The sequence below is a fragment of the Alligator mississippiensis genome, chromosome 5 (genome assembly GCF_030867095.1).
Source record: "Alligator mississippiensis isolate rAllMis1 chromosome 5, rAllMis1, whole genome shotgun sequence".
In the NCBI taxonomy this organism is placed as follows: Eukaryota; Metazoa; Chordata; order Crocodylia; family Alligatoridae; genus Alligator; species Alligator mississippiensis.
Window position 1 is genome coordinate 44,225,946 of NC_081828.1, and position 25,944 is coordinate 44,251,889.

Consider the following 25,944-nt stretch of genomic DNA (forward strand, 5'->3'; position numbering starts at 1 on the left):
TCAATATTTATATTTATTTTGTTGAGCATTATGGGCAATTACTGAAATGCTACACTAATGTATAATTTGCTTTACAACTACGGGCGGGGGGAGGGGGGTGTTTGTTTGTTTGTTTGTTTTAATAAGCCTAGCAGTACATCACACCTTAATGTATTATTATGGCCAAATATTTTAAAATTTGGTCTCTAGAGTGTAACACAATACATATTTATTGTCAGTTGGCTAGTCATCTGGGCTAAATGCACGTAGTGTATGGCTTGATACAGACTGGGTATGTCAGACAAACATCTCTCTAACTCTACTCTTTGTGAGAGGTATATGAGATGAAACAGCTCTCGTGAGCCCTCAGGTAACAGGGTTTCCAAGACTCCAGTGAGGTATCAGTCAACTGGGGTAAGGGGAACATCACAGTAAAATAATTACCAGCCTGGAATTCAGCCCAAGCTAAAATTGCTATCTTTAGGTAACCACTAAGGAGCAGAAAATGATGCCCACCAGCACTGTTAGCCTGGGTATGACTCATTCATGCTTTCTCAGTTGTAAAGGATGTGCAGCGACCTTCTTCAATACACTCGGACGACCACTTAATAAGATCGGCCTTTTTTTCACAAACTGCTGTGGGTAGCATTAGTTGCAACACTGGTGATCAAAGATCATCCTGGAGGTGTGACTGAAAAACTGATGGGGCTCGGAGGAAAAAGAAAACACAGACAATTGTGATTTCTGGGACCAAGTCAGCTTTAAGTAATTTTGAAACAACGCAATACTGCAATGGAAACTCCTCAGAGCAGGCAGACTAGACTATCCTGTTTCATGTCAGATAAATAATTATCTTTCCCATTACTGTTCATTGGCTTTGTGATAAAAGTTGCATGTCAACATGTGCTTTAATCTTCCAGTATCCCACTATCCTTCTATCATACAAGTATAGAACAGGTTGTGAATGCCAAGCAGGTGGGAATGAATGGAAAGAAACAGGTAGACTGGATATGAGGAAATATTGCCTAGCAGGAAGATGTGGAAGACTGCAAAGGAACTATTACAGGAACAGTGACAAACAAGGGTCAGAAGATGACAGCCCCTGCCCCAGAGGGACAGATAGAATATATCAGTAGACTAATGGAGCAGGATGAATGGGGAAATGTAGTAAACAGTTTAGCAGAAAAGCAGAAGTCAGAGCTTGCTGCTTGACTCACCAATGACAGACAGGAGTGACTTGTAGGCACCATGGCTGAGGAGGGCCTTAGAGAGGACCAGAAAACAAATTTTATGCATTAGTAAGGTGAATAGAAATTGGCCATACATATTCCTATTCCCCTATGAGGTGTCAAACTCACCCCAGGGCCCAGGTCAGACCTGGACCATAGAGGCTCCTCCCAGGTAAAATCCATAGGCCTGCAGAAACTGTGGTGGGGTTGCCTTTGGATGGCAATGCAGGTCTGGGACCAGGTGGCAGCCTGGAACCATGTTCAGGCAGTAGTGTGGAGGTAAAACAATGTCTGGGGTTGTGAAGCAGCTCAGAGTTGTGTACGGGTGGCAGCATCAGTCCAGGAATGAGCAGCAGAGAGCAGGTAACATGAGTCTGAGGGTGTGTGGCAACATAGAGCTGTGTCTGGGCAGCAGTGCAGAGGCAACACAGGGCTGAGAATGGGTGGCAACATGGGTCGGGGGATAGGAGAGAGTAGGGGGCCATATTAGTGCCTCAGTGCAGAGGCAGCATAGGTCCAGGGCAAGAGGGCAGTGTGGACTGCACATAGACAGCATCACAGAGATGCATTTGGGTGGTAGCTGCTGATGGCAATGTCCATCAGTGTCTAGGGACCCTGTATTCTGCAGCAGGCCATATTCCCAATCTTACAATAGTCCACTGGACCACAGTGGGCCAGATGAAATGGTTCTAAAGGCTGCATCCAGCCTGTGGACTATATGTTTGATACCCCTGCTCTACATGAAAGAAAACTCCCCTTCTGACCAGGCAACATTTCAAGGGTGCATATTTTTCCATAGTTTTGGGACTCATTTCAAAACAAAGGGGTATATTCATCAAGAGTGGTCCTGAAAACCACAGGTAGTTTTGCAAATTTACTAAAGTATGTGCAACTCTTAGGTGGGTAGTTTTGTTAGTTGGCAGAACTGGGTCAGGTCCTGAAGGAGGTTTAGTAAAGGGAATTTCCAGATCTAAGGGGATTTTATTTCTGAGGATACATTTGACTATCAAGAGGGAAAGATGTGGTGAGGTGGCCAGGACTCCCTCTCCTAAACCATTTCAACCACATGACAAAACATAGTTAAGATCAAAACTATGGGACCATCCCTTATTTAACCTGGATTTTGGTTTAAAGTGTTCCCTTGCTTTCAAAGAAGGGGAAGAAGGGCCAACCACTTTGTATATGACTACGGAAAGAGAAAATAATGGATGTAGTCCTTCCTTGCTCCTTGAAACAGTTTAAAAAAAAAAAAAAAAAAAGTCTGATCTTGCAGACATGACTCAAAGTACACAAGGCCACATGGATAGCTGGGTTGCATTAGGACTCACTAACACTTCACCTGAAATCTTGAAGACATGCACAAAAGACCAATCAATTTTAAAGCCGTGTGTGTATGTGACACTTAGGTAAACCTGCTAAGAATGAGGGCATCTAGATCATAATCTTTGTGGTAGAGACAGTGTAAAAGATGTAAGCTTTGACTGAGCAGGATTAAATCTTCCCAGCCACTACACTGTGCCATTAATGAAATAGCCAGTTTACTGTGAGAATTGGTAAGTTGCACATTTTTTCACACAGTTTAAGCACCAACAAAGTCCACTCATTCCCTCCACACACAACTCACCTTTTACTCAGGGATTCCCTTTGGAATTTCTCTTTGCCTCCAACTCATCCCATGACTTCAATGCTACAGGTTTCAAAAGTGACAAGTGTTTATGGGAGCTTCAGCTTTCTTTTATTCTTGAGACTCCTTCATGGAACCTGATTAGAGAGTTAAGCACCAAAATCTAGTCCTAGTTCTCGTGTCCTAGTATGAGCATCCAAGAACTGAGACCCTCCCCATACATACACATACATTTTTATTTATTTATTTATTTTTTTTTAAACTCAATTTTGAACTGATTCTACCCAGGATAATATCCCAAATCTGTACAGCTTGTTGTGCAAAGAAAACTCAGTCATTACAATTGTGTTTGGTCATGCTGGCTTTCTTCCATGCTGGCTTTCTTTCATGTTGAGCTGCTCATAGCAGAACATAATTCCCAATTCTAAGAAAAGGAAAGTCTTGGGAGTGGGGAAGACAAGGAAAGGAAATGTCTTGTGATTTCTTACTTGGATAGAAAGTGGAAGAGCAATAGGGAAAATCTGGGGACAATGACTATTTGTGAATCAGAAGGAACCTGGGACCAGACCTTTAGTGGATCTCAGCTGTCAGCATTCCAGTGAAGTGAATGGAGGTGTAAGAATTTGTACTAGTTCCAAGGTAACTGAGATTCCCATGATTTTAAAACAATAGAAATCAGGGAAAGGAAAGGAAAGGCTTAGCCTGCTTTCTGGTCTCTGCTTCAACCAGAAGGAGGAAGCACACTCAAACTTTGGAGTATTTAAAATCTAAACCCATATTTGGCAGCTTGTTTCCTCTCCACTCTCTACTATTGCCTGTAACTCATGCTACCTAGTATAAGCAGGACTTGTACCCCTGCCAAACTGAGCAGAATCAATATTTTTAGGGAGAGAAAGCCAGGCATGCTTGCAAGCTCTTCAGGCAGAGATAATGCCTTGGTGCACAGAATCCATCAATCTATCAATGTGAGTAATAAGACCTGGATTCCTATTTGGATTTGGAGCAGTACTGCAAAGAGTTAAAAGAAGTATGATTTAAATATGTTCCAGTGACAATATTCCTTCCAAAGACGAAGATAAGTTTGGTTGTGACTAAAGAGCCACTGAAGACAAAACTGAAGAGTCCCCAAATGGAAAACACATAACATGCAGTTTTGAGATACTACTGATAAAATAATAGTACGGGGGGGCTGGAGCTGCCACTACTGCTTTAATGTGCCATTGGGCCTGATAGTAATCTCTGCCTGTCTGAGGCATGTTACCACCCAAACAGTTCTTTGTTTCTGAGAAAGGACTGAATAACTTGGTAGCAGGAACCCCCATTGAAAGGTTCAGTGGGTAGCAAACATACCAAACTGCCTTTCTAAACTTTTTACCACTCCCTATCTCAATCTCTAGTATCCTCAGTGAAGAGCCACCAAAGTAAACCAAAAGCTTGTTTCCATTGCCCTGCACTTCTTTGTTGTCTTCCCTCTTTTCAAGTCAGGGTAAGATTCTAACATGTGGACAGCATCAATTTGACAGGTCTCAGAGCCAGCTGAAATAAGAAGCTTGCAAAACAAGGCTGACTGCTTGAAGAGTAGAAATGTGCCCTCCCATCCTATCCTCCAAGCCTAGCATACTGCATTGCACATTATGGGCTGCAGTGCTGTAGCAAGTGGGGAGGGGTGAGCAGAGCAACTGCCCCAGGTGCCAAAGCAAAGGGGTGCCAACAGGCAGTGCCCCACCCCGGCTGGGCATGGAACAAAGACGTGAGCGGTTCATTTGGAGGGCATGGGGAAGGGTGGTTTACACCAATTCGTGCACTTCCAGGCAAGGGGGGGGAGGGGGGTGCATGCACCCCTTCCAGCCTCGCAATCTATAAATCTATGAATCTGTGTGCAGGACAAGGGTGGGATGCCACTGTGGGCTTTGCCCCAGGCACCAAACTTTGTTGCTATAACATTGATGGACCAGATCCTCAAATGGTGTAAGTCAATGAAGCTCCATGGAACTACACTGATTAAGATAGGAGATATATTATGGTATGTTGGTAATTGCAAAATTGAAAGGCACCACAGTGTATCTCCAACAAACTTTTTGTATAGACAGCAGTATGCATAGAAGACAGGCAGAAATAAATACCATAACAAACCTAGGTGTGGGAGGCCTGAAAAAGAAGGTCCTGGTTTCCTGACTCATGCTTTGCAAACAGCCTACAATAGGTCGCCACCTAGTTTGAGTAAAGCTGGTGCTGCTGCTGCTGCTGCTGCTATTTCTCACTTTCTGTTTGTGTGTTTCTTTTACTCACTTTGCAAGGCTTGAAGGAGAATTACTGAAAAGCTGAAGCTGTCTCATCAATCTACAATGCAAACTTTGCTGGGAAAGTTTCCTGTTACACACAATATACTGGGGTCTGCAGCAAAGTGGACCATACCACATAGTCTGTGGCAAACACCAGGGAACTTCCCAGTGACCTTAACTGCTTAAAAGGTTTCAGAATGCACACGAGAGAAACTTGCATGGTAAATAATTAAGCAACCTATGTAATGAACACTATTATTACATATCCCACCATAAACTACGACTAACAACTTTGCCCTTCTCTTGCACATTTAAAAATTATAAAATGCCTTACAGAAATCAAATAGAAGCCAGGAAGTCTCGAGGCAGTAACATCTTACAATTTTATCTGCTTTACAGATTGGAACAATGAAAATTAAGTGAATCAATCACTGGCACAGCTAGGAAAAAAGCCCAGGAGTCATGACTTAGTCCCCTGCAAATGCCATTTCCAGTGTAATTTAGGGCATGTCAGGACATAGAATTGTTCTTTATTAACGTTGTATGTGGACAAGGCATGAGATGAACTATTCTGAACTTTCCACAATGGTCTTGAATTTCAGGGCTGTGACCCACTGTCTCCACAGATTCCTGACATTTGTCTCACACCCACATCAGGCAATGTCTTGATGGGCCTCGTATTTGCAAATTGTGCAGGTACACATTCCCTAAAACTGCCTAGTCACCGTCAGTTTAAGGGTGGCCTTTAGCAGCAGTGAAACTTTGCAATACATGGATATTAATAATCACATGAGAATTGTTCAGGATGGTGTTCAAGAAGTTGCTCCTTGAAACCTGGTTGCTTTACAGCTGACTCGCACTCTGGAATGAGAGTGTCCATGCAGGAAGTCACTTTGGGATCACTACTGTACTTAAAAATTCATCTAATCTTAGTCCATGTCAACAATCAAATGCAGACACACCCTTTAGCTCCTACTTAACTTCTATGATTTGCATTTTTACTTTGGAGGCTTAATAACTCCCTGGGACACTGAGTAGTCAATCACACATTCTGAGTGAGCATAAGGGAGGTATATAGTGTTATGCTGAGACTGGGTTATTCTGATTTGGTATTTGCTTACATCCATTTTACACAGGTGTAAATGGTGTCTCAATGGCTGAGACAGCAAAGGATTTTTTTCTAGGGACCTGTAAAAGGAATGGTTGGAAATTAGGGCTGTGCGAAGCTTCGGGTGGCCAAATCTCCAAATCTGAATCGAACCAGGAGACCAATTAAAAGGTCCGAATCAATTCAAAGCTCGCCAAAGCAATTCGGAAAAGATTCAGAGTGCTTCAGAGATTTGGTTAGTCCCTACTGGCTGCAGCAGGGAGCTGGACCCAGACTCCATGCTGATAAGTAGGGGGCAGGAGAGGGGGGCTGGAGGAGTGGGGGGGACCATAGGGGGAACTCTGCCAGGCCCCATCCCCTGCCAGCTCCCCCAGGCCCTCTGAGTACCCCATGACCCCTGCCCACTCTCTGAGCCCCCCCCCCATGGCTGCCCCACCCAGCCCCAGCTCCCAGTTCTTTAAATAAAAGCCCCCAGTCACAGGCTGCTGCCAGGCGGGGGTGGGGGGCAATCCCTGCTGCCCCATGCCACATGGAGGACTCTGCCATGAGCCTCCTGATCCCTGCACGCTCTCCCAGCCGCCTCCCCTCCCCCCCACGGCTGCCCTGCCTGCCCCAGCTCCCAGCCCTTTAACAAAAAAAAAAAAAAAAGCCACAACTCACCAGCTGCTGCAGCGGCCTCGGGGCTTCTCGGGGCTTGTGGCAGAGCCCCTCCACAGCACAGGGCAGTGGGGATCATTCCCCACCTGGCAGGAGCTGGTGAGTGAGGCCGAAACAGCTTGCTAGAGACGATATATTTAGGCAACTGTCAATCCTCTGGATCATGGTGTGTATGTAAGAGGTTTAGTCAAGTGCCTCATGAATCTGCCTGTACAGTGTCCTATGACGATCACACCAAGACCTTTGACGCAGACAGCTAGGCAAAAGGATGGAGGAGTGGAGGCTGCCCAAGACCTACTATCCCCTCTTTAGACCACTGAGACAGAATCCAAAGGCTAGACCAAGTCCAGATGTTCAGTGCCTCAACAGCTGTAGATTCTGCCAGAGGGAAGCAGATAAGAACTGCTGCTGACTGCCTACCGCCTTACTGAGGGTGCATTTCTGTCAGGGTGATGTCCCTTAGCCTGTCTCCAAGCAAGAAGTACCCACAAAGCAATGGGGGCTAGTGCTTTGAGGCTTCCTATACTCACTTTACTCTGGAGGTTGCAACATTGTGGCATTTTATAGGAGCTACTCTGCCACAAGTAGCCCCACCATGTTGCCACCAGGCCCTCTAGTTAGATGCAGTTTATGGTCATACCCAGGACCATATGCAGAAAATATACCAGACAAATAAAGCACATGTTTGATCTGTTTTATCAATTCCTATGTTCACTGATATTTGTACCTTCACTACTGTGCCTGAACCACTGCAAGGATAGAAAAGGGTAGATGGGGTTCCTCTGTACCCCTCCATACCTGTCCAGAGACTGGGCACAGAGAGATATGTCTGAATGCATCTGAGCACAGATCTGGCATCCAAGGATCTGAAAAAACTTTACAGACTTTCCTAGACTAAGCCAAACAACACCCTGAGAAGTAAATAGGTATCATTACCCCCATATTACAGATGATGAAACTGAGGCATAGAGAAATTAAATGAATGCAAGATCAAGTCAATAGAAAAAATAAAGAGTAGAATTTAGGTCCTTTTGTCCAGTGACTTATCTCAAGACCATCAAAGTAGTCTATGTGACCATTTATTCACATAGTTAATTTGATTTTACATGAATTACCATGGAACATACAGAATTACAGATCTTTGAGGAATACATGACAGAGCCTATATCCATATTACCACAGCACAAGACTTCTCTCCTCATGTAAGGGAGTACCACTTACTATGATGGATCACTAATACAATATTGCTATAAGATAGCTCACCCTGCTACCTTGGACATGTAATCCTATAGAACAATTAGGAGAGAGGCCTGATTTTAAACTGAGAGTGTCTTGGTTTCAGTCCCTGTTGATAAGCAGCCATGGAAAGCTGTATCATAAGAATGTAGCTGATACTCTAGGCCAAATTTGCCATGGGCAGAATGGCTGCTGCACTTGGGATTTATATAGCTTATACCAGAGCTGAATATGACCCCGCGATCTTAGGTGATAAGGTGACCATAGCAAACCACCTTCCTGGATCAAAGCACATATACAAGCCCTGTCAAGAGAGGCAACTGGATGCCTGGTTTCATCACATCTGCCAAAGGCAGGGGATGCCATAAAAGGTGGATGGCTTTCCCAAGAAACTTCTGGAACCAGTACATGCCTTTAGTTGGCAAGGCCTGGGCTGCAGTGTGACTTTCACTGTACTCTTTTCAATGGTGTATCGCCACATTGCAGCCCAGAGGAATCCTAATTTAAGCAGCCTGTGTGCAGCTCTCAATGTTTCGGATGCTTCTGGGGCATGCAAGCTCTATCACTGGGGACAGAGAATGAGGAATTTACTCAGCCACAAATAAGACAGACAATACGGTAAATGAGCTGCTCATTTAAAAGGAAAACTACCATGACGCAGGTCAAACATCACTCTGCCATGCAGCTCCTTCCCCACTCCTTCCTCTCCTCAATGTAACAATCTGGCCCATAGCAAGATGACAGAAGATCACAAAAAGTAATATATAATCTATTGTTTTTCACTTGGCTAGAGCATAGCAATAAATTCAGTGCAGAATTTTACCAATGTCACAGCCAAGAGAGGCACTAACTCATGAGCTCTTTACAAATACGGACAGGATGTCCTATTAATACACAAAGAAAACAATGGTTTAAAAATAATCAGATCATTAAGTCTTGTAGTGAAAAGGAAATAGAAGCCCCAAAATGACATCAAGCTTACTGCTCTAAGTTTTCCCATGTGGCTCCTGAAAACAAAGAAACAAAGATAGAAAGGCTTTGATGGAAGAATCACCCATCTCACCATCATATATGCAATCATAAGCAACTGATCATCATATAGGATATGTCCAAGCGGTCCTGTTTTTAAGCTAGACTGAAGCCACTAGGTTCATACCTGAGACTAAGTTTTCCCCTTATAGACAGAGGTCAAAGCTACATATTTAGATACACACACAGGATGATGGAAAGTCTCTGGGATTTGTACTATTAAGTAACATTATAACCACATTCCTCACAATCACCAACTGATAACTCATTCACAGGCTCCAGAAAATCCATGCAATATCCTTAAACATTGCTATTGCTATTTCATGGGTCTGGCTTTTACACAGTTGGCAACCACTGAAGATTTCTTTAATACTGATTCTGTACACAGTACCTACCTTTTAAGAGAGCTGTGCAAACAAGGTTCTTTGGGTGAATCTAGTATCTTTTATTAGACCAACTTTTAAGAGAGCTGACATTGTAAGACAGAACTGCAGAGATGAGGTTACATTGGAAGACATTTGTATATAAAGATGATTTGATGGGCTTTTATTAAAAGACCTCACTTCCTGTGGGCCTTATTAAAAATGCATGTTGTGGTTGCTGCTGAAAAATATATAAATGCAAATAATAGATGTTGCAATCGTATTTGCAGTAATTCTTGGGTTGTGCCTACACAAATAAAGAGAGCACCATAACTACTGTGGTTATTTTATGTACCTGTAAAGGGAAGTCATCGTAAAAAAGATAATGCTGACAACTGTGTCATGGAAGACATATGTCAGAGTTCAGCCATGTGATAGTTGAGCTGCCACCAAGTTTAATCATTCCCACTGGGATTTGGCAGGGCCTCATATCATTCAGTATTTGTGCTAAAGAATTTTAAGAGTCACAGCAGATGTTGATGTCATGCCTCATTCAAAATATGCACAAAAAGGAATGCCTTGTCTTCTAAAAAGACACTGAAGCATTGGTTTAATTCTGATTCAGAGGGAAGCTTGCTAGCTACTGAACTTCCTGCTTTCTGTGGCCTTTCCTTGGAATTCATGCATGATATGACACCAGAATATATTTCTGGTTTTGGACTGCTACTGAAAAATGACAGAAAACTATTTTATCACAATCCCCTACTGAGACATGAAGAATCATCTCAGTGCTACTTCAGAAAGGAGAAAGTACATGATTCTCAGAATGACTAACTCACATTTAACAATATGGCATGAAGTCATGGTCCTCAATAAATGTTTTAAACCACAGTTTCTGAAGCGTTAAATGTAACTAAAGGTGGGCCAGCATAGTACCAGCCCTGGTGCTGATATAGAGAGAGCTCCAGCAGCACCTCATACCTCCCCACTCTCTGGCAGCACCCTAGCATATATCTCTGTGTCATATCATGTGTATGAATTCCAAGGCGAACCACAGAAAGCAGGAAGTTCAGTAACTAGAAGGCTTCCCTCTGAACCAGAATTAAACCAATACTTCAACGTCTCCTTCTCCTCCTCCCCACTGCTTTCCCCTTACTCTCCAGCACTCAACAGCATTTCTGCACAGGTACTGACATTTGTAGGTATGCTTCTAATCTGAAGACGGAATAAAAACTCAAAGAAATAACTGTCCTAAGTATACTAAAATGAGCAGTATTTCAAACACATAAATGGATCAGGGGCCAAAAAGCATTAAGACAGTGGGAGTTTAAAAGCTGCTGTATATAATGCTAAGAAGCCATTATGACTGTGAAATATTAGTTGTACATAATGCAACACAACATTAACATGAGAATAACAACCTGGATATTATCATACCACAGGCTGATAAGAGGCTGCCACTGCTCCCACAGACAAAGCAGCAACAGTCTGCTGTGGGCAGCCAAAAGACAACTTTCCAACAGTTTCCAAGTTTTACAAACTCCTGACCAAGCACATCATAGAACAATACCAGGAGGAACTAGATCAACTCTTAAAAGAGCTACCTCTGGAAACACAGGAGAGGATTACTGTTTCCACCTCCTGGAAACCTAGGCCAGGTGACTTTTATTTATTATCCAAGATTCACAACCCTGACAACCCAGGATGCCCCATTATCTCTGGCATTGGTACCATCATGGAGGGAGTTCCTGGCTGTGTTTACTCCATCCTATTTCTGTAAGCCACTAGAGTTGCCAGCTATTTGAAAGACACAATACATGTCTTAAAGAAACTGGGTTCCATCAACAAGCTTCCAGCAAACTCCATGTTAGCTACCATGGAGGTCATGTCTCTGTACACAACATGAGGATGGTTTACAAGCCATAACAAAGGGTGCCTACAGAAGTTCAGGCCTCCGCTTTAACTCATGGCACTTTACATAAGGCACCAAGAGTTAGAGCCCCCTTCCCACCCTCGACAACCTAACAAACATTCACCTATTGGGTTGTGGAGGGAATCAGCCCTCCTGGCCAGCAGGCTATTGAGCAGCCACCTCCCCAGGAGGCTATTGGGCTGCCACCTCCCCAGCAACAAGCTACTCACTCCTCCCCCTCCTCCCCGAGCTCTGGGGCTGTCAGTAGGGAAGGAGGGGAAGGGGAAAGTGAACAGCATGGAGCTGCTGGCTGGGCTTTGCCTGGCCTGGCCTGACATGGAGGGCACTAGGGAGGAGGGGATGTGGAACAGAACCCCCTCACCTTGCAGACCCAGTCTGGCTCCTTCCAATACCCCAGCCGGGGTAACTAGGGGGGCCTGTGGGGCAAGGGGACTGTTCCATGCCCCCCCCTTCCAGCTTAGGTCAGGCAAGCCAACAGCTCCGTGTTGCTCCCCTGTCTGATAGCCCCAACCCTGCATGAAAAATTAGCCCTCAAGGGAACACAAGCTCCTAAGGCATCCTAAAGCAGAGCACCTTGATCTAATACCTGATTTGATGACAGTTAATTTTTCATACAATTGGCCATTTTCAATGCACTCTATAGTCATGCATGTGTGTTACATCACAGATCTAGAGTGCTTTCAGAGGCCAGATAGCACAAAAAATGTCCCTTCTGTCTGCACTCACTAATATAATCCCCAGTGAGAAAACTGCTTCTGTTTCCATTACACTCTCACATTTTATCCTCAACACACAGCTGTTTCAGATTTGGGGACTCCCTATACCTACAAATGACAGGTGCCATAGACACACATGTGCCCTCCCTCCCCCCAATATGCCAAAATATGCATGACAGACCTTGAAGTCCATTTCTTCTGCAGCCACCCTCTCATCCCCCTAGCAATATCTTCATCATATGGACACATGGGAAGGAATCCCTACAGAAATATCAACAGGATTTTAACAAGTTCTACCCCTCCATCCAAACCAACTCTGGAATACTACATGCAATGGATTCATTTACTAGATGCTATCATGAAGGTTCACAACAGCCACATCACCACAACATTGTATCAGAAACCAACCAACTTCCACAGCTACCTTCATGCTACCAGCTTTCCCCCTAAGCATGCCCCTAGATCTATCACCTACAGCCAAGCCCTGTTACAACCATATCTACTCTGATCCCACTGACCAGAATGAACACCTTAAAGATATGGAGCAGGAATTCCTATAGTTACAATACAATTCCAAAACTTTAGCTTCTCAAATCAAAAAAGCCAGACTCGGACTTCATTCCAACTTGCTACAATACCAACCATGGGACAAGGTCAACAGAGGCAATCAGGGATCAAGTGAACAGGGACAGCAAACAGGGCAGTTTGCAGGCCGTTAGCTGGGAGCAAGAGGAAGAGAAGCCAGGCACCAGGTCCTGCTACAGGAAGGTAAGTGAGCCAGGGCTGTCTGTGTGTTTGGCTTGCCAAGTGTTTGTTTGGTGGGCTGTGTTTGAGCATGTGCTCTGAGCAGCTGGGAGTGCCTCTATCTGGGTGATTGCTGCCTGTGTCTGACAGAATCCCTAACAAGGGAGCAAAGCCAGTCCAGGCCTAGGAGGGTATAAAAGGAGACCCCCCCGAGTGACCAGGAGCAGCAAGCTGAGCAGTCTGCAAGTCAGTCTACCACCCCGCTCTTTGAGAAGGAGCCTTTAAGGTAAGCTCTTTCCTTAAATAAGAGTAACTAGCCTGCATATATTTAGTGCAAATAGCTAAAACTCAGTAGTTAGACCAATACTTAAACCCCTGGTTTCACTAGAGTCCAGAGTGACACAGGAATTCTCTAGAGATTTTCTGGAAACACTCGCTGTCACCTTCCTGAACTGTAAACTTAGTGAGAGGAAGCAGATTAGCAGGGAAAAGGGAACCTTTTCAGACCAAGGAGCAGCGAACAGGCCATCTTACAGTGGAGTTTGCTACGAAGGTCTGCTTGGAGAGACGGGCAGGAAGAGGTAGGTGGTGGATTTAAGATACCCAGAGAGATGGCTGGAGGATGTCACAATGCCAGAGCCCCTGCCACTGCCATTTCCTTTTATTGTACCTGTGAGGTGTCTGTCCAGGCAAGACCACCCACTGTTAAGGCTTCCACTCAGGTCCTGGCTTAGTGCTGTGGAGACTTGCAAGTTCCTTCCAGTGACAGCCAAGTAGGGGAGTGCCTGCCATGGTGCCTCCTAGCGTTGTCACTCAGGGAGCTGGCAAAAAAGCTGCAGAAGGAAGTGGCAAAACTCTGAAGCATCCTCCACCATGAGGAGTTCATCAAATCAATACTGGAGGAGACCTCTAGGACTGCAGAGGAAGGACTGCCAGAGGCAAAGCTAGAGAAGGAAGAGGACATGGACTCCCAGGAAGATGAAAACTGGAAGTGTGTAACCTCTGGCTGCAGGCAGGAGTCTTCATTCCCACCTGCAGCAGTTTGCCTGGAGAACAGATATGGAGTCCTAGCAGAGGAGGAGGAGGAGCACATTCTGTGGGTGGAAGAGGCCAGGCCAGGCATCCCCAAGGGTGGGAGGATCGAGACCACTGCCACCAAGAGGAAATGAAGGGTGGTGGTGGTTGGACACTCCCTGCTGTGGGGGGAGGAGGCATCCATCTGCTGCCCTGACCTGGTGTCGAGAGGTTGTAGCAAAACCCCCAGTTCTTTTTTTATTTATTTTAAAATGCATTCCCTCCCCTTCCCCAACCATTTCTGACTTTTTCTCTCCCTCTCTATTCCCTATAGATAAGTATAAGTAAGCTAAGATGAAGGATATGCTTTAACATTTTATTTTAGGTAGTAAGTTTTATTTTTCTCTCCCCTCTTTGCAAATAAGTTCCCTGTTAGTTTGATATCGATACCCACTGTTTTATAAGTGATAATTATTATGTTTGTACTTCTTTTATTACTGTTTTAGGCCTGTATATGTAAGTTAGCATAAGTCGTGTCAAGTTTCCATTTTGTATGTCAAGCCTCCATCTTGTGTCCTCTGCCCAGGCATCCCCTGTGTTGCAACTATATGATTCATGTACCCCTCCTATGTAAATTGGTTCCCGGATGATTGAAATACAATGGTAGCAGGCCTCTACTGAATGGCCTGTAATAACCAGGCCATCACTTCGCGTTGATTCATCCAGGAACCACAGACCTCACTCAGGAACAGAGACAAGCACCCAGCATTTGAAAGACAAAGCACCCTGCAGAACCAGCAACTTTACCATTGTACCCCACCGCCATTACAGACACCCGAAACTGCACATCCCTGCATGGAGCACATGTGCTCAGTATGCCAGGGGCTGACCCTTGCCTGGGCATGCCTCCTGTCACTAGGGTCACACAAGGTCTGCCCCTATAAAAAGAGGCAGTAAAGACAGACCCAGTGGGACGCCCTCTCCATCTGAACCAGCACCATGCCACACCACCTATCCACCCAGAGGCCCTGCCAGCGACTCCCCCACGGGACAACACCTACTAGACAAGGACCCTTTTTCAGCCTGGATAGGTAGCTATCATCCCCCACCCCCTCTTCAACTAAGGACTTGGACTTTGCTTCTCTTCCCTACCTGGACTTCAGCCCTTCCACTGAGTCTCTTTCTCCTGCTGCCTCTGTGTGTGTGTGTGTGTGTGTGTGTACCAATAACTTCATGGGGCTGTGTAGTGTGTTGTCTGTTTAATAAAACTGTTATTTGGACCCCTAAGTTGGGTTTTGCTTTACTATGGTTTGGCCCTGCTCCAATCTCTGCTCCTTGCCCTTCTAACTTCTGTCTCATTTCTCCCTCTCCTGCTTCTGGCTCACTGCCACCTCCAACACCTGTCCTGAGCTCCTCTCTGCCTCCAAACTCCCTGTTTTTTTGCCACTGTCTTATCCCCACTGCCTTTTCCTTTCCCTTTTCCCCTGAGGAACCAGGTTTCTGCCTCAGTTTCTTTCCTGGCTGTCTCCTCCTTGCCACCACTTATCTGCCCCCCCCCCCCCCAAATATCTCAGCTGTCTGCCTCAGTTTCCAGCCCCAGTCTACCTTAAGTAACCCCAAGCCTCAGTTCCTCAGCTGGCTTCTCTGTAGTGTACCAGTTCTAATCCCGGTTCTGGCAACTTTCACTCCCTACAATTTAACTCTCTCTCTCTCACCTGAATCTTCTTCCAAGTATCCCAGGTACCCTAAGCACACACATACACACTGTACCATCCAAGTTAGTAACTTACCTGTGTGTAGGTGGGTTGTATGTGTGTGAACTGGTGAGTGTGTGTGTGTGTATACGTCATTGCGTGCATGATATACAAATTAGTGATCTGTGTCTAACTTTTGGGGTGTATAGTATATGTGCTTGAATTGGTGATAGGTATGCATGTGCCTAGGCTAGTTTGGATGTGAGTGTGTGCAATTGTGTCTCACCCTCCTGTCTAACAGTGCAATATTGAGATCCTGAGAGTTGGCCTGACCCCACAGGGCAACATTTTATGGTGGAGAACGCAGGCATATTGTGGGTGTTAGCAGGAGTGAGAAGTGTGGGTTGGGTGAGCTAGTGTGCTTGTGTATTCTATGCGTGTTTGTGTTGTATTTGAAGCATTGCTGTTACTGTACTACACCGCTACTGTTGTTGTGATTAGAGAACTCACCCCGGAGCAGGGTGGGCATACCCAGTGTAGGGTCGGCATTTTTAAGGGGAGCTCCTGCAGGACAGGGGCTCGAGCACCCACAAAGCTTTCTTTGTTGTTATCATTGTGTCTGTTGTTGCTGTCGTTGTGGTTGTTGTAGGGCACAGAAGTCCAAGAACCAGTATGTTCAGGCAGAAGACTGCCACACCAGGCATAAGTGATGATAGGGTTAAGGGGGTGAAAAAGGAGGAGGCAGGTCCTCTCCAGCAGAAATGCTTGTAAGATTGTTTTGTCTTGAGGCTTTTGAGATTTTGTGTCTTGAGCTTTGAGGTGTCTGAAATTTTGAGTTTTGAGTTTATTGCTGGCTGTAAGATACTGTTTGGTGCATGACACTTGGTTTTGTTTACTGTGAAGAGGTGGTGTAGTCTAGTATTTAGACCTGAGTAGAAAGGATAGCAACCTGGTTCTCTGACTTCCCTCTTTTGTGCCAGATTTGGGACATAAGGGAGATCCAGTTCTTGAAAAGTGCTAGGTCTGGGCAGGTTGAAAACCATTATGATTGACACTGCCCCCCCACAACTTGTGCCTGTATTGTTACAGCCCTACGTGAGGGAGTTAAAGAAAATTTCTCTAGGAAAGATGATGGTTCACTCATTCAGGGTTTGTTTCCTTACAAAGAGAGATTCAGAAAGCAAGGAGCTGTGATAGAGAGGGGGAAAGGAAAAAGATAGAGGGAAGTGGGAAAACAGGCTATGAGGCAGCTGTGATAGAGAGAGATATGGAAAGGGTTTAGAAAGAGAGGAGAGAATAAGAGATTAACAGAGTTTGAATGCTAGAGCAGGTAGGAAGAAAGAGTAAGAATGCAATTTTAGGAATGACTGCTCTAGAGCAGGGAAAAGATGCAGTTGCTTTAAGGAAAAGAGTGCCTGAGATCATGCTGTGGCCTGTTTGGGTTAAGTACAACACCCTATCTCGCTGGTCCAATAAGAAGTTAGACGCAGAGAAGACTAAGTTTTGTGCTAGAGACTGTGAATGTTTGTAACATAAGTAAAGCCAAGAGATTGCAGGGATTGTTGAGGTGTTTGTGCAAAACAGTGTTGTGTGTTTGCTTTGTGCCTGTGTTGTAAGGCAGAGACTCCTAGAAGTGTACAAGTATACCCTTATTGGTAATGGGGTTGAGATGTGAGAACACGGAAAAGGCTTTCTAAGCAGAAATTCTGAGGGAGAAAGTGTCCATCTGAGGGATGCCAATGCCCTTGTTGCAGTTGGGCCAGGTTGTCACTTTAAAGATGAGTTTTTCAGGAGGGCTCCACTGAGCAGTTAATTTTGGGAGCCCCTTGTTAAATAAATCACCTGACCCTCAAGGAATAGGGTGAACAATCTTTTCTATCCTGCTGGCCACCCTTCTTGGCTAGCAGGAAGGAACAGCTCTGAGCTGCTGGAAAATATGCATTGGGCAGGCTGATCAGCACTCACCCCAATGTTGAGGCAGGAAAAGGCCAGAAACGTCCTCAACTTAGGATGGCCACCCTCCTGTAGGTAACTGCTCCACCTTTTCAATATAAAAGAAAAATAGGGGGTTTGCTACAAGGTCTGCTGTTTGCCCAGAGTCCGGATCCAAGATATCACAGAAAAATTACTGAGACTCATCTGGCCCTCTGCCTACTACCCCCCAATGCTGCTCATCCATGTGGGCATCAATGATACTGCTAGGGGTGACCCTGAGCAGATCAGAAGAGACTACAGGGCTCTGGATGCAAGGGTAAACAGGATGTGGAGTCAGGTGGTGTTCTCCTCAATCCTTCTGATCAAGGGGAAGGGCCCAGGCAGGAGTGGACAGATCAATGCATGGCTGTGAAGATGGTGTCGCCAGCAGGACTTTGGCTTCTTTGACCATGGGATGTTGTTCCAAGAAGAAGATTGATAGAAAGAGATGGGATCCATCTGACAAAAAGAGTGAAGCGCATCTTTGCAGACAGGTTTGTTGATCTAGTGGGGAGGCCCTTAAACTAGGTTTGTCAGGATGGAGACCAAAGCCCTTAATAAGTGGGGAAGTGGGTGACCTGCAAGAAACACAAATAGGAGGGGGCAGCAGGGGAGGCCTTCTCATTCCTCCTGCGAACAATCAACCAGTTACCTCAGGTGCCTGTACACAAATGCATTGGAGCCTGGGAAACAAACAAGAAGAACTGGAACACAGGCTTATTGAAAGTCTCTGGGTTAGAGTCAGAGGGGAGAGCAATAAAGGTGATGTCATGGTGGGGTCTGCTATAGGATGAGGATGAAGTGGATGAGTCATTCTTCATACAGCTAATGGAAACTTCCAAATCATAGGCCCTGGTTCTCATGGAGAACTTCAATCACCCTGGCATCTGCTGGGAGGACAACACAGCAGCACACAGGCAATCCAGGAAGTTTTTGGAGAGTATTGGGGACAACTTCCTGGTGCCAATGTTGGAGAGACCATCTAGGGGCCATGCTTTTCTTGCTCTGCTGCTCACAGACAGGAAAGAATTGGTGGGGAACATAGAAGTGGGTGGCAACCTGGGCAGCAGTGACCACGAGATGATTGAGTTCAGAAGGAGAGCAAGGATCCTGGACTTCAATTCGTTCAGGGAACTGATAGGCATGATCCCCTGGAAGGCCAGCCTAAGGGGGAAAGGAGTCCAGGAGAGCTGATTGTATTTTAAAGAAATCTCACTGAGGGCACGGAATGAACCATCTAGATGCACAGGAAGACTAGCAAGGATGGCAGAAGACCAGCTTGGCTTAGCAAGGGCCTCTTCAGTGAGCTAAAACACAAAAAGGAAGCTTGCAGGAAGTGGAAACTTGAGCAAATGACTAGGAAGGGGTATTAAGAGTATTGTTCGAGCATGCAGAGATGAAATCAGGAAGGCCAAAGCACAATTGGAGATGCAGCTAGCAAAGGACGTGAAGGGCAACAAGAAGGGTTTCTACAAGTAAATCAGCAAGAAGAGGAAGATAAGGGAAGTGTAGGTCTCTTACTGAATGGGGGAGGCAACCTAGTGACAGATGATGCAGAAAAGGCAAAAGTACTCAGTCCCTTTTTTACCTCAGTTTTCACAGGCAAAGTCAGCTCCCAGACTACTTGAGAGCTGACCTTGCCTGTGCACAGTCTGGGGAGGAGGTAAGTCAACATGGTGGAAGGTGACCAGTGGCATCCCTCAGGGTTCAGTACTCGGACCAGTGCTTTTCAACATGTTCATCTCTTATTTGGATTTGGGTATTAGAAGTGAACTGGCAAAGTTCACAGACGACACCAAATTATGGAAGAGTGTGGTCATGCTTGAGGACAGGCTGGCAATACGGGCTGACGTGGACAGGCTTGTGAAGTGGGTGGATCTTAACCTGATGATATTTAACACAGAGAAATGTAAAGTGCAGTTCTGGGTGCTGCACTTTAGGAAGGACATGGAGAAGCTCCAGAGAGTCCAAAGGAGGACCATGCACATGATTAGAGGCCTGGAGAGCAGGTCATATGAGGAGAGGCTGAAAGACTTGGGACTGTTCATCATGAAGAAGAGAAGATTCAGAGGGGACATGGTGGCAGCCTATATGTATATTAGGGGTGTGCATCAGGACTCAAGGGAGCATCTGTTCACCAAGGCACCCCAGGGGAAGACAAGAAACAATGGGCACAAACTGATTGAATATCACTTCAGATTGGACATAAGGAAAAACTGCTTTACAAGTTGAGTACCGAGGGTCTGGAACAGGCTCCCCCCAGAGGTGGTACAGTCACCCACCCTGGCGATCTTCAGAAAGTGCCTTGACACCCACTTTGCTGGAGTGACCCCAGCAGTCTTTCCTGCCCAAGTGCACAGGAGCTGGACCCGATGATCTTGTAAAGTCCCTTCCAGCCCCAAACATCTATGAATCCTTCTGGTTGCCCCCACCTTGAATTCGTTAGACACATCATTAATCCCTCCTGGAAATGGATGGCCAGCTCAAGGTAACCATGGGAGACAAACCTCTCCTGGCTTACAGACACCTGCAACCTCAAACAGCATTTCTCAAGCAACTAACTCCCATCTTCAGTGAGATATTAGGGCTTACAATGGACCTATATGCCTGCTGTGTCCCTGCCTCAATACAGACCACATCATCATTGGACTGAATAACAAGGAGTATAACATCTGAGGTTCATTCAGCTGCAACTCTACCAGCATCATATATGCCATCACCTTCTTACAGTACCTCCCTACTAACTGCGTTGGACAGACAATGTGATTTCTATGAATGAATGAATACCAGCCTGACATCGGCTGCATAAAGAAACAAAGGCCCATGGCAGAACATTTTAACCTTCCTGGACATTCCATCACTGACTTTAAGACTGAAGTTCTTGGGCAACAACATTTAAAAAAATAGGTTGAAAGGGAAATTACAGAACAAGAAATCATCCTCAGACTGAATTGTGTTAAGTATGGTTTAAACAGTGACTACAGTTTCTTATTTCATTACCTGAATAAAGCTTTTGTGACCCCTTTTTCCTATGGGTTCTTTTCTTGTTTGCTGTCCCCTCTTCCACCTCTGCCCTTGCTCTCCCTCCCCCATTCCCACCTTTTGTATTAAAAAAAAAAAAAATCACTCCACTACTGTTAAATGCTTGTCCTTTCATGGTATCTGATTAAATGAACTCAAGTTTCGTAAGCTTATTCTTTCTGTATATGGGTATCTTTAGTTTTTAAGGTGCATATTTACCCTACTTTCTGCCCAGCTTTAGACTAACATGGCTAACTACCTTGCTCAATTGTTAAGTACCACTACAGTTAAAAATGTGCTCCTTAGTTCCAGCCTGAATTTATTTAACTTCATCTTTTCAAGATGAAGCTAGATAATCTGCTCCTGTGTGACCACAAGTGTGTCTGTAAGTATCCAGATCACTTCTTAACCTCCTCTTCGATAAACAAAATATAGGAAATATTTAGGAAGCTTTAATCTAAGGTAGGTTTTACGGACCTCAAATCAATATATTAATTACTCTTTTTTTTCTACATTTTGTTTTGAAAATGTAGTTTTTAAAAAAAGAAAATGCATATATTCTTCCTTATCTGAGACTTTGGCAAGATTAAAAAACAAAACAAGCCAAAAAAATCCCACACAACAAAACAGGCTAAGGATTAAGAGCAACTCTAAAACCCAAAGAAGTTACCAATAATAAGAATCTTTCTGTTGACTTCAATAGGCTTTGGGTGGGGCCCTGAAGGACCCACAGAAAGTGAGCATTACAGTGTACTAGGATGGCCACACTCACAGTGTATATCAACATGCCAAGAGATGTAGAAGTCTGAATGCCCTGCCTGATTTGCAAATGAAATACTTTCTTTCACTGGACTGTCACTTATGCAACTTCACCAGTGGTAAATTCAAATGGAAAGATAGCTGTTATTGCAATATAAGCAATAATAGAGTACAGAATTAAGACTGCATGTTCTTTGGGGCAGAGGCAGGCCAGGTTCTTTGGAGAAAATGGTATCTTTTATGAGACCAACTAAATAGTTGGGAAAAGTTCTTTGTACGCTTTTGGTTACAAACACCCTTCCTCAGGCATTGGGAGACTGCTGGTGTTATGAGTTCTCCAAGGTAGAAAAGAAGCTAAAGCAAACAAAACATCTGTGAAGATGCAAATGAGTGCAAGTTTGGAAGACAAAGGGTAGAGATAGGAGGGGAGGGGACAGAAGGGAGGGAAATGTGTGAAGGAATGCCAGTAATCAGCTAAAGGCAGGTTACCTGGTGTGTTAGATGTCATGCAGGTTGTAATGTGTCATAAATCCAATGTCTATATTCAGTCCATGATTTTTTTGTATCCAGCAGATTTATGAAGTGAAATTCATCTACAAAAGGTGTTTGTAAGTTCCCTTTGAGGATTAGAACAGAGATCAGAGAGGAAGCAATTGTCTTGTGAGAGGTGTGCACCCACAGGTAATTGGGTATTTTTGTATTTGATAGATTTTCAGTGTGCATTCATTCTGGTACACAGTTGTTATTTGGTTTCTCTTACATGTTCTCCAGCTGGTAATTTAGTGCACTGGGTGAGATATATTACATTTCTGGAGGTAGAGATGTGTTGACAGGTTTTACACTTTTTGTCCTGGCTTGGTCTGGATCCATTTGGTGTGGTTTGGGTCATAGGAAGCTTGCTTCTAGCAATGAGGTTAGCAAGGTTTGGTGCTTGTTTAATGGTTAGGATGTGTGGTTCTTGAAAGATCTCTTTAATAATTGTGTTTTCTTCTAGCATGGGCTGCAATTGTTTGAGGATTTTCCATACAGGTTCCAGGGAAGGACGGTTTGTCATAACTAATGGTGTGCGATTTGTGGGGAATTTCTTTTTGTACTGCAGCAATTCTTCATTTGGTATCTAGATGACTCTTTCAAAAGTGAGATCTATCTTTCTGGAGAAATGTCTTTGTTGGGTGAAAGCCCTTCTGAGATTCATGAGGTGACAGTTGCGAGTATTCTCCTTAGTGCAAATTCGGTGGTATCAGAGACCTTGGCTGTAAATTACAGCCTTTTTTGTGTGTTTAGGGTGATTGCTGGTTCTTTGTAGATATGTATGTTGGTCCATGGGTTTTTTGTATACTCTGGTTTGTATTTTACCATTTTGGATATTGATCATGGTGTCTAAAAAGGAAATGTTGGTGTTGTTGGAGTATTCAAGAGAGAGGGGTGATGATTGTTGAAATTGTGATAGAAATCGATCAGACACTGTAGGTTTTCAGTCCAAATGATGAAGATGTCATCTATATATCTCAGGTATAGCATAGGTTTGATGGTACAGTTCTTGAGAAATTCTTCTTCCAGACGGGCCATAAAAAGGTTGGCATATTGTGAGGCCATTTTGGTGCCCATAGCTGTGCCCATGGTCTGGAGGAAGTGTTGGTTGTTGAAACTGAAGTTGTTGTGTGTGAGGATGAAGTCTATAAGTTCAGTAATATCTTGAGGTCTGTACTCCAGGCTGTAATCTTGCCCTTGTAGATATGAGGCAGGCTTTGATGCCATCCTGGTGTAGGATGTTGGTATATAAGTTGATGGCATCCATGGTAGCTAGGAGGGTATTGTTGGGAAGGCAGTCAGTGTTTCTGAGTTTTCGCAGAAAGTCTGTGTCTTGGATAAAACTCAGTCTTTGGGTGACAAGAGGTTTTAGGATGGATTCAATGAAACCTGATATTTCTTCAGTTAGGGTTCCATGGTTGGAAATTATAAGTCTGCCAGGGTTCCCTTGTTTGTGGATTTTAGCAAGCATGTAAAATGTTCCTGGATTGGGTAGTGGAGGGATCAGGGTCTGAAGTTTGTTTTGGGGGGGGGGGTTGTAGTTCAGATGGAAATGATGTGATGGTGGTTTGAGTTTTGAGGTGAAAAGTGGAGTTGGATCTTCCTCTAGTTTTTCATAATTGGTAGTGTTGGAGAGTCATCTGTTGGCTTCTTTGATGTAGTCTTCACAGTTAAGGAGAACTATAGCTCATCCTTTATCTGCTGGTTTTATTACTATTTAGTGGTTGGATCTTAGACATTCTACGGCCCTTCGTTCTGAGAGGGAGAGGTTGATATAGTGGTGTTTGTTGTTGGGTATTTCATTGTTCATTTGTTCTCTGAAGCCATCAATATAGCAATCGAGGTTTGGATTTCATCCACTGTAAGGTATCCAATCTGAGGGGTTTTTTGGATTTTTTGGTGTTAATATTTTCATCAATGTTGTCACTGGATGATGTCATGTTGAAAATGGATTCATTTTGATTGTGGAAATATTCCTTCAGACAGAGGCGTCAGAAAAATTCTTCTAGTTCTCCACATCGTAGTATCTTGTTCAGTTATTTTTCTGGACAGCAATAAAGGCCTTTAGAGAGAACAGATCTTTCAGCTTTGGTAAGTAAGTGTGTGGAGATTGATAATAGTTGAGGGTTGATTGTGTTGGCACTGGATTTAGGACACAGCCCTTATACCTTTGTCCAAGAAAGTGCAACCCTCAGACCGACCGCAACCTTTCCATTCGATAATAGGCAAATTTATTGATACAGAGTGATAACAGAAAAGCAACAATACAAATAATCAAGCAATTCTATATCTACCAATCCTAGGGCTTACATCAGAGTCAAAATACATCTGGTCAGGATGCAGGCTCCACGCTGAGGCTCTTTCTCTTAGGTGTCAGATGTTAGCAGTCTGGAGGTGGGATGCCAAGGCCCACAGCCCCACTCCAGTGGGGTATATGAGATAGGATGCTGGTATGCCCTTGGTCCATGGTGGCCTCAGGGACCCTTCCCAGAGGATGGGGACCCCTCTCAGGGAGGAGAAGGAGGAATGGGGAGGGACAGAAGGAAGAGAAGGAAGGACCCTTTGTTAGTCTCAAGTCTCTGCTTTTGTATTCCCTTTCCCCCTCGATGACTCCTGATGACTCTTTATCTGTGGCTATCTCTGGTTGGCTTTCTCTCTGGGGTCACACATCCACATAGCCTTCTAGGCCTTCTTCTAATTTGGTCTCTTCCCCCAAAACCAGGACTCTGCTTCCCCCCCTGCTGCTTTGGGGCCTTGTAGCTGGTGTCACTTATCTCATGTTATGGGCAGTATGATACATACTGCCTTGGTTCCCAGGCTGTGTAACCTTGTTGTGTTAGACAACCTATCTGCCTTGAAGGCTGTGATCTTGTATTATGGCATGCCCCCCTCAATTCTCAGGCTGTGTCCATCCATTGGCCTTGTCATGCTAGACAGCCTGTCTGCTTCCAGGGCTATGAGAAGCTTTGTGTGTTAGACCCAAGCTTCCTAGAAATCCAGTTAACCCCTGCTACCCATCTTGACCCCTTATAATACCTATAAATTAATTCCCCAAAAACCAAACCTTTAAATACCGTTTTCAAGCCAACAGATTGGTTGCTTCCATTTCATCAAGTATGAGGTTGGAATGTTGTACAATATTGGTGTTGTTTCCCTGATGGTTGTTTTGTAGTTGGGAAAGTTGTTCCTGTAATAATTAATTCCATTTCTTTTTGTGTGTGTTGGATGGATGTTGTAAAAAAATCTTTGGTAGTCTTTTTGTATACATTGTGTAATATTTGGGAAGATATCCAGATTTATCTCTCTTAGCTTGTTGTAGCATATGTTGATTTCCTGCTTCAGTTTATTTCTTTTGGAGTAGGTTAGGTGAAGGAGATGATTTCTGAGTTTTTCTGAAGTTCTCCTGTGAAACATGTTTGACGTTGTGTGTAGTAGTCAGAGGACTGCAGATGTTCAGTCCTCTGGGAATGATGTGTTTCTTACATAGACTTAGAAAGTAGATGTCGCTGTTGAGGTTAGCTTCCTTTTTCTTCATGTTGTGAAGTTTCCATTTCAAATGGCAAAATGCAATATCCTCCACATTGCAGGCTTGTTGGTTGTAGCCATGTTGGTCTAAGGACATAAGCAGGCAAGGTTCTTTGGGTAGATGTAATATCTTTTATTAGACAAACTAAATACTTGGAAAAAGGTCTTTGCAAGCTTTTGAGCACAAACACCCTTCCTCAGACTTTGGGAGATTCTGCTGCTGTCCTGAGGTCTCCAGGTAGAAAAGAAGCTAGGGTAAAGAGATGTCTGTGAAGAAGCAAATGTGTGGAAGTTTGGAAGGCAAAGTATAGAGATGGGCGTGGGGAAGGGAAAGGGAGGGAAAAGTGTGATGGAATGTATTTTGTGTTTGTACACAGTCCAACCCCATGGGGTCCCAGTCCATGAGTGGACATCCTCCCACCACACAATTAAAGAAATACTGTTACTACTGTTAGTGAGCAAATGAAAATCTTCATTTTCATTCAGACTAAGCAACTAGATTCATTTAAAAAAAAACAACACCACAT

At 44.4% G+C, this 25,944-nt stretch overlaps 1 long non-coding RNA gene across 3 annotated transcripts in view; it reads left to right on the plus strand.

The window, feature by feature from the left end:
* LOC132250801 (uncharacterized) overlaps positions 1–6,523 on the plus strand; it is a 36,821-nt gene extending 30,298 nt beyond the window's left edge. For 2 of the 3 annotated variants that reach the window (XR_009462416.1, XR_009462417.1), the window contains exon 3: positions 5,130–6,523. This is a non-coding gene — a long non-coding RNA (uncharacterized LOC132250801). The remainder of the gene's footprint in view (positions 1–5,129) is intronic. The other variant, XR_009462418.1, reaches the window with a different exon arrangement.
* Positions 6,524–25,944: the final 19,421 nt, after the last annotated feature.